This window comes from Limanda limanda, chromosome 15 (assembly GCF_963576545.1).
Source record: "Limanda limanda chromosome 15, fLimLim1.1, whole genome shotgun sequence".
NCBI classification, from domain to species: Eukaryota; Metazoa; Chordata; class Actinopteri; order Pleuronectiformes; family Pleuronectidae; genus Limanda; species Limanda limanda.
Genome location: NC_083650.1, coordinates 2182501 through 2190000, shown reverse-complemented (window position 1 = coordinate 2190000; position 7500 = coordinate 2182501). Strand labels below are relative to the sequence as shown.

Genomic DNA, 7500 nt, shown 5'->3' with positions numbered 1-7500 from the left:
TTCTCCGTCAATCATATGTATAAACTCAGAGTCTGAGTTTGATGCACATAGATCCGGGCTCTGTTGAGAAGATGCGCGTGGTGTGTAGGAGGTGAGCTGATGCTTAGCGTTGTCTCGATGACTAAAGCAAACGAGTGATTGCTATGCAGCTCGTCTCCTCGCCGCTAACTCGTACACAAGGCGGCTCTCTGTTCTCTTCATCTCCCATCTCTCTCTCTCTCTCTCTAATTCTCTCCGTCTCGCCCTCCTCTCAGCGTCGCTCTCATTTCAGAACATTTCTTTCTCTCATTTTCATTCAGGGTAAGGTCCAGAGCGGTTATCAGCCCGAGGAAAGGAATGAATAGGTAAAGACGGATGGATGTTTACTTCTCTTTTCTACCAGGCATCGCTTCTCTGTTTCTTTGGTTTCCCCCTGTTTTTCTGGCTGTCTGAGTTTCTCTATCTCTGAATGAATCCCTCCTCGATGGTCCGGCTCCCTCGACCACCCCCCACCGCACCTCCCACTCGGTTACTGGGCCCACAGCCCAAATTCAATTACCGCAGCCTGTGTGATAATCCTGGGCCACTGATTGGTCACTGCAGCCCTCAATTAAGTGAGCACAGTGGGAAGGAGAGAGACTTAATGAATAGAGACAGTGGGGTTAACATGTAAAATTAAGGAAAATAGACAGAGACGGAGGGAAAAGGGAAATATGAGACTAGGTTAAAGGACTCAAATGAAACATGTGCCCCCCCCGACTCCCTTCATCCCTGTAAAGCCCCTGGTATCCTTCAGGCTCGAGCTAAAACAAACAAGCCCGCCCTTAAAAGCCACGTCCATAATCCCGGCGTAGCCTAGCCACACATCACCACAACACCAGGGTGAAGACGGCCATATGTGTGTGTTTGTGTGTTTTTTTTGTTTAAAATGAATTGGCTGCTCTCCACATCAAACACCAAAGACTGGATTCGGTATATTATCCCGAAAATGTAATTTGAAAGCAGCGAGAAGTTTGCTTCTATCTGCGGCGTGCACGGAAATCAAAGCAGAGCCGACGTGGAACAGATTGTTTAAACTACGATGAGGCGGGTGGGGGGGGGGGGGAGTCTGATAGAGAAACGGGAGAAAGGGAAATACAGGATATTATTCGAGGTCGCTCAATAAACCGGGGGTTGTGTAATTGGTGACTCTCGGGAGTCGGTCACACTTTCTACGGGAAAACACTGAACTACCAGTATTTTTTTTATCAACAACGCAAACTGTGAAAATGACACCTGCTGTGACATCAGGGAAAGAGACACAGTTTTCTCACCATCGGTCCCGCGGGATGTTTATAGTGCACAAGCCGGGGGATTGAATAATGAGCAAGAAGTCGATAGAATGCAAAGAACTATATGCTCCAAACGTGGAGCCTCCTCCATGTGAGTGGATGGGATACGGAACAAACTAAAACATGAATGTCTTTCTCCAGGAGCAATACAAGTATTTTTTCCAAAGCAAAGTTTCTCCTTTAAAAGCTTTGCAACCAATAATAATGTGTTTTTATAATAGTTTTTATCCCGTCAATGATTTTGGGAGTAAGAGTTTCATCATTATTATAGAATTCATCATTTTCAAGTGCACACAGGTTCAGTTTTATAAACTACTCTTGCTAACAGTGGCTTGTGCTTTTATTCACATACTTTACTATATTATTAAAATGCAATTTACCCAAAGCATTAAAAAGCGAGTTAGGAGCATGACTCTGGAAAGATGTTGTTTTAGACACGAGGGAAAAGGCCTGATTCACCACAAGTGAGTTAACTGGGAAACACAAACGTAAATCCACAGCCTGATGACAGTATTGACGTGAGGCCGATCACTCAAGTGGATTCCGATGTGTTTCCTGATCAATAGGTCACAAAGATCGACGGCTTCACGGCGATGAATTGGTTCAGTCCCAGAGGGATGAGGATCAGTTAGAGCACGTCAAGGGTTCGATGCTCAGAGGAGAGTCGAGCTGTTCAACTTTAGAAGCTGCTGTAAAACACATATGAATTAATTAGGTTTTTTTTCCCAAATCAAACTCAGCAATTAATGTAACATATAGTTAAATAATTGATTTATGTTTCCAATGCAAGAATTTCTGTTGAAGTCGGTCGCACAATGTTCTTTTTTTTATTGCACACATACACAAACACACACACACACAAACCTAACCTACACACTACAATGTTATACATTAACAAACCCACACAAATGCACATCTGCAGACGGACTGCTCTGCTGATTTGTTTCTTACACACACACTCACACACACACACATGCACACAGACACACACAGCTGTCTAAAACAGTGCTGCCTGTATGTGTTGCCTGTGCGCCTGCAGTGAGATGAGTTAATACTTTATAAGTGAGCAATGACATCCACGAGGCGAAGAGCAGAAAACATCTCTCTCATCTTTTCTCTTCCTCTCCTCTGCTTCTGCTTCTGCCGTTTCTCAACGAGCGCTTACAGTCGTGTATATGTACGTCCTCGTGTCCGCTCATATATATACTGTGTGTGTGTGTGTGTGTGTGTGTGTGTTTGTGTGTGTGCATCCTGTGGGTGGCCCAGCTCATGGCTGTACATACCCTCCCCTCTGTGTTTGGGGTTTGTGGGTCAGCGTGCACAACAGAAGAATCGTCTTTGGACTCCAGACCTCGGAGAGACCCGCTGCCTCAGCCGAATGTTTACAGTGTGCGACTGCAGGCTCTCGTTGTTGCCACAACACACAAAGTGTTACTGACGTCCTGCCACGATGTGCAATGTTTCAGCCTCTAATGCTGCTCGTGGCACGTGACCATGTAAATGTCGAGTCTGCCGAGGTCAAAAGGTCGAAAGGAGAAACTGTATCTGCTCGTTAAACTGCTCGGTTTCCTCGTGTTAGTTATCGAAGGATTGGAAAGTAGAATCTTGTTATTTTACAAAGTCAAACAAATGAATCTGAACAGCAGCAAACATAACGACGCTCTGACACATCACATCTATTTCATCTCCAGATTCACCCGTGACCTCGACAAAGCCACTGTGAAGCCGCGGCATTAAAGCTGCATGAGCGAGGCGTGACCTCACCTCTCTTCTACATACATGTGCCATGACAGGGCGATGATGTGCGTTTAAAAATTGATGCTACTGAGCCGCCGGTGATCGGAATCAATGATCTTTACAGAGAGGGATCAGAAAATAAGGATATTCAGAGCTGGAGTTACAGGGAACTACACTAAATAAACCAAAAGATTAAAATAAAATATGTCTCGTTAATCACACGTTTCACATGAAAACATCTCACGTTAGCAATCTGTGGATTTCTGTCTTGACCAGAACAACTAATCAGCTCAGTTGACTATCAAACAAGCTGCCTGGTTATTTATGGACGAGCTTTACACGGCAATTAAACCAGCATGTACCACCTTCTTCCAGAAAGGGGGGGGCAGCTTCACTATGACCTTGCTGGGACACGGTCGAGCAGATATCTGTTATTGCATATTGGTGAAAGAAACATGAAACTCTCTTTAAATCTCATGCCTGAATCCTGCCAGAGTATGTAGGAAATAAAGCAAGTGTGCAGAAATGCCTCTAATTGCATCCGACAACTTGCCCTTTGTCTTAATCTAATTATGTCTATTTGCATCCAAAGTAATAAAGATGTTCTGAATTCCATAATGAAAATGTGTATTATCATCTTCGGTTCTCCACTGGATGAAATACCCTGTTGTCCATCTTTTGAATTCTAGCCTGAAACAAACATTTAAAGGATTTATAAATACAATGAAATATGATTAATACAATCTGACTGCTTGAAATGAATAGAATATTAAAACAACAGTGATGAATAAATTAAACTTCCACACAAAATGTAAAGATGAGACACAAGCACCTGTTGATAATCATCCAGTTTATCAGCAGCAGCGGCGACCAGATAAAGTTCAGACATGTATAATAATAAAAACACTTTATTCTATTTGAAAGTATGGTTTGCTGATCATTTCTCAATGTGGATGCATTTTGTGACACAATAAATATTATAGAACATTATATAGGACACAAGAATAGTTCGATTTAACTCCCTCTATACAAAAGGTGCCGAAGTGCAAAGTCTTCTGAGATATTCCAAAATGGTCTGAATTATTTACAGACAGAAATCTGGCTGGATGAATGTAAACAGATTTGTTCTTTTCTTCCTACCCACTAAACTCCACCAACGTTCCCAGCACAGACGATTTGGTGGAGAAGTGCATTGTCACCTGATTGACAGCGTGTCAGACTTGTACAGTCAGCGAGTCATTTGCATTTTAACCCTTTTTACCCTGCTTTCTATTACCAGCAGCAATTCCAACGCTCTACTGGTACATAAAAGATCCCATTCTCTGTAGACTGGAGTGGAAACAGCAAAGACCGTGTGTGGGAAACAAAATCTGCATGAACGTCACAGTAATCTCATCATTTGGAAACCTGGATATTTTACGTGAAAATCTATTAAATCATTCTACTTTGAGTAATGGGTCAAATTTAAATCTGTGTATTGTCATAAAATTCCAAACTTCCTTGTTTTAAACTGTTTATTTCCATTAACTGTGACTTAAGCTTCATACAACTTAAACCTCCTCCTTGCTCTCTGTGGTTTTTATTTTTTAAGTTTGAACTATTCCTTGTTTATTATGGCAAATCGTTTCTAATTTGTCTGCAGTAGCTAGCATAAAGGGATAGCCGAATTCCGCTAAAGACGACTCCTGCTCTGCCTCTGATTGGCTCTCGTGTCTTGCAACAATTGCACAAAACAAATATATCAAAGTCAGAGAGCCAAGCAGAGGCAGAGTTTAGTCACCATGGAATGTGTGTAGATCTCTGATCAAACAGCCCAGAGGGGTAAATGAAACGTTGTCATGCATCCTGGAGGAGCCAGGGATCAAACACCGACTTTCTGCTTAGTGGACGACCCACTCTACTGCCCGAGCCACGAGTATTTCAGTACAAGCTAGGGGTGCAACGATTAGTCGACGTCGTCGACAAAAATCGATGACAAAAATAGTCGCCGACGAATTTACTCGTCGAAGAATCGTTGGTGACGTCATAGCGCGTGTTTCTCGTGCCGCGCAGCGGAACTAAAGGTCGTTTTACCGGAGGTGGAGTGAGCCATCTCGCTCCCTTCCTATCTCTGAAAGTCGCGCATGTGCAAAACACGAAACATGGACCAATGGCAGCGTCGCTGCCTCGCGCATAGCCTCGCGCACCAGGAAGTAAAAAGTTCAGGAGAACTACACTCTTGACATGGCCCGAAAAACTACCTGCAATATCTGCACAGCGGACCTGTTCTCCATGGAAGCAGGACACGCGCGTGTGAGGAGGAGGCACGTGTGACATCGTAACGGAGACGATGCGGATTCGCCTCTGTCAGATAGCCTGTTAGCTAGCTTGCTATATACCTGTGCGCAGGATTCTAGAATCCATTACAACAATATGGTTTAAACTTTTTTTTAACGTGTTTAAAAGCGAAATGTTATCCTATTGCCTGACAAACGTCTTTTTTTAATCACAATTATTTAGTCCGAAGAAGACTGTAGTTTCGTTTGTTGATGTTTTTAATAATGTTATTTTCCCTGTCCTTTTTTGTTAACACGAAAAATGGATACTTGAATTTTAATTTATTTTTAGAACCAGCACTTGGCCTGTTCTTGGTTCACAGTAAAAAGGGAAACTTAAATTTAAATTATTTATTTTTATTAGCACTTTGCCTGTCCTTGGTTTTAAATGGACAAAAACTTGATTTGTCTTTGCTTTTGTGTCAACAGTACCCTTATATGCAGCAAAGTTTATTAAAAGACTTTTTTTTAACGAAGTATCAATCTTTATTGTCTTTATTTTTAGTCATCACATGCCTTGAACAACCTCAAGCTTAATTTAAAAGCTGCTTGCTAAATAATAGCAATTGAGAATTTGTGTCATTCATAATCCGATTAGTCGATTAATCGTTTCAATAATCGGTGACTAATCGACTATCAGAATAGTCGTTAGTTGCAGCCCTAGTACAAGCGTTTACATTTGGTGGAGAGTCTACACAGATTTAAAAGCCAAATGGGAAAAAGAAAAACATCTACATGGATTTGTGTTAATTTTCTGACCCTGATTGAAGGTGGATAATTAATGTTGACCACTTTTCTGTAAAGACACATTGATGTGATGTCATGAGATAAATGTCAACACAGCAAATAAATACATTAATGAATAAAAGGTTTTACTGGATTATTCATAAAATGTAGCTGATGATTTAATCCTGTATTTCCTTTCTCTCTTTTTGGTCAGACACACGCACTATTTTAAATGTGACTTATTTTATTCAGCCAATCACCTCTCAGAAAAAGAGTCTCCCACTGCTGCTCCTCCCCCCCCTCTCTCTCTCTCTCTCTCTCTCTCTCTCTCTCTCTCTCTCTCTCTCTCTCCCTCTCTCTCTCTCTCTCCCTCTATCTATCTCTCTCTCTCTCTCTCTCTCTCTCTCTCTCTCTCTCTCTCTCTCTCCCTCTCTCTCTCTCCCTGCTCCTCCGCCTCTGATTGGCTGCCTGCGGGAGTCTAACTGTGCCCTGGGAGCAGTTTGGATGCTGCTCTATGCCAATGAGCAGCGAGCAACTGTTGCACCCGTCGAGCCCTCCTGCAGGATTCCTGGTGTTCAGCAGCCTGCGGTGACACGGACGGAATCATATCTGTGACATAAATTAATATTTAAATAAATGCATTTGTATATTTCCCCTTTGCAGCTTTGACTTAATAATCAGAATTGTGCAGGAAAACAAGAAAATATATATTGCATTTTTGTTTTATTTGTCTTCTGTGGTGACACAACTTATTCATATGAGCCTGATATTAAAAATGCAGATTATTAACATAATGAAATCATAATGATTCTAACAGTAAGCGAGCAGATAAGATAGAAAGTGAGAGGAGAGGGTTACTCTAGTTTCCAACGCCCTCCATCGGCAGCGACATCTCTCTCTCTCTCTCCTCCCTCCCTCTCTCTCTGTCTCTCTCTCTCCCTCCCTCCCTCTCTCTCCCTCCCTCTGTCTCTCCCTGCCTCACTTCTTCCCTCACACCGTTTTCGAGGCTCTTGGAGGGAGGACGGATAAACGGCGCAGAGCCACTCACCGGATTTGATACCCGAAGGAGGGCAGGAATGCTACGGTGATTTCCCTCTCTTCTCTCCCAACACCCACCTCCTCATCCTCTACCACCTCCTCCTCCTCATCACTCCTCTTCATCTCGGAGCCCAGACGCACTCTTGTGTTTTTTATTGGTTTGCGTTTTTCCAGCGGATAAGAGAACATTTCACGCTCCGAGGAGAACCGACTCTTTATTGCCTCTTCTCCTCCAGAGAGGAACTGGGTTTTCCATCAGTGGATGTGTTGGACACCTCATGTGAGAAGAAGCGATACTACTTGGAAGAAGTGAACGTTTTCCACTGGCTTGTATGAATTGGGGTAGTGGAACATTTCCCTTGGCTGCGCACGGA

At 42.8% G+C, this 7500-nt stretch overlaps 1 protein-coding gene across 1 annotated transcript in view; it reads left to right on the top strand.

Annotated features, from left to right (window-relative positions):
- Window positions 1-7103: 7103 nt before the first annotated feature.
- The window catches only part of cdh11 (cadherin 11, type 2, OB-cadherin (osteoblast)), a 78124-nt gene continuing 77727 nt past the window's right edge, over window positions 7104-7500 (top strand). Inside the window, exon 1 of the mRNA XM_061087789.1 lies at window positions 7104-7500. This exon is cut by the window's right edge and continues 16 nt beyond it. The gene's annotated coding sequence lies outside the window, so the exon portion shown is untranslated.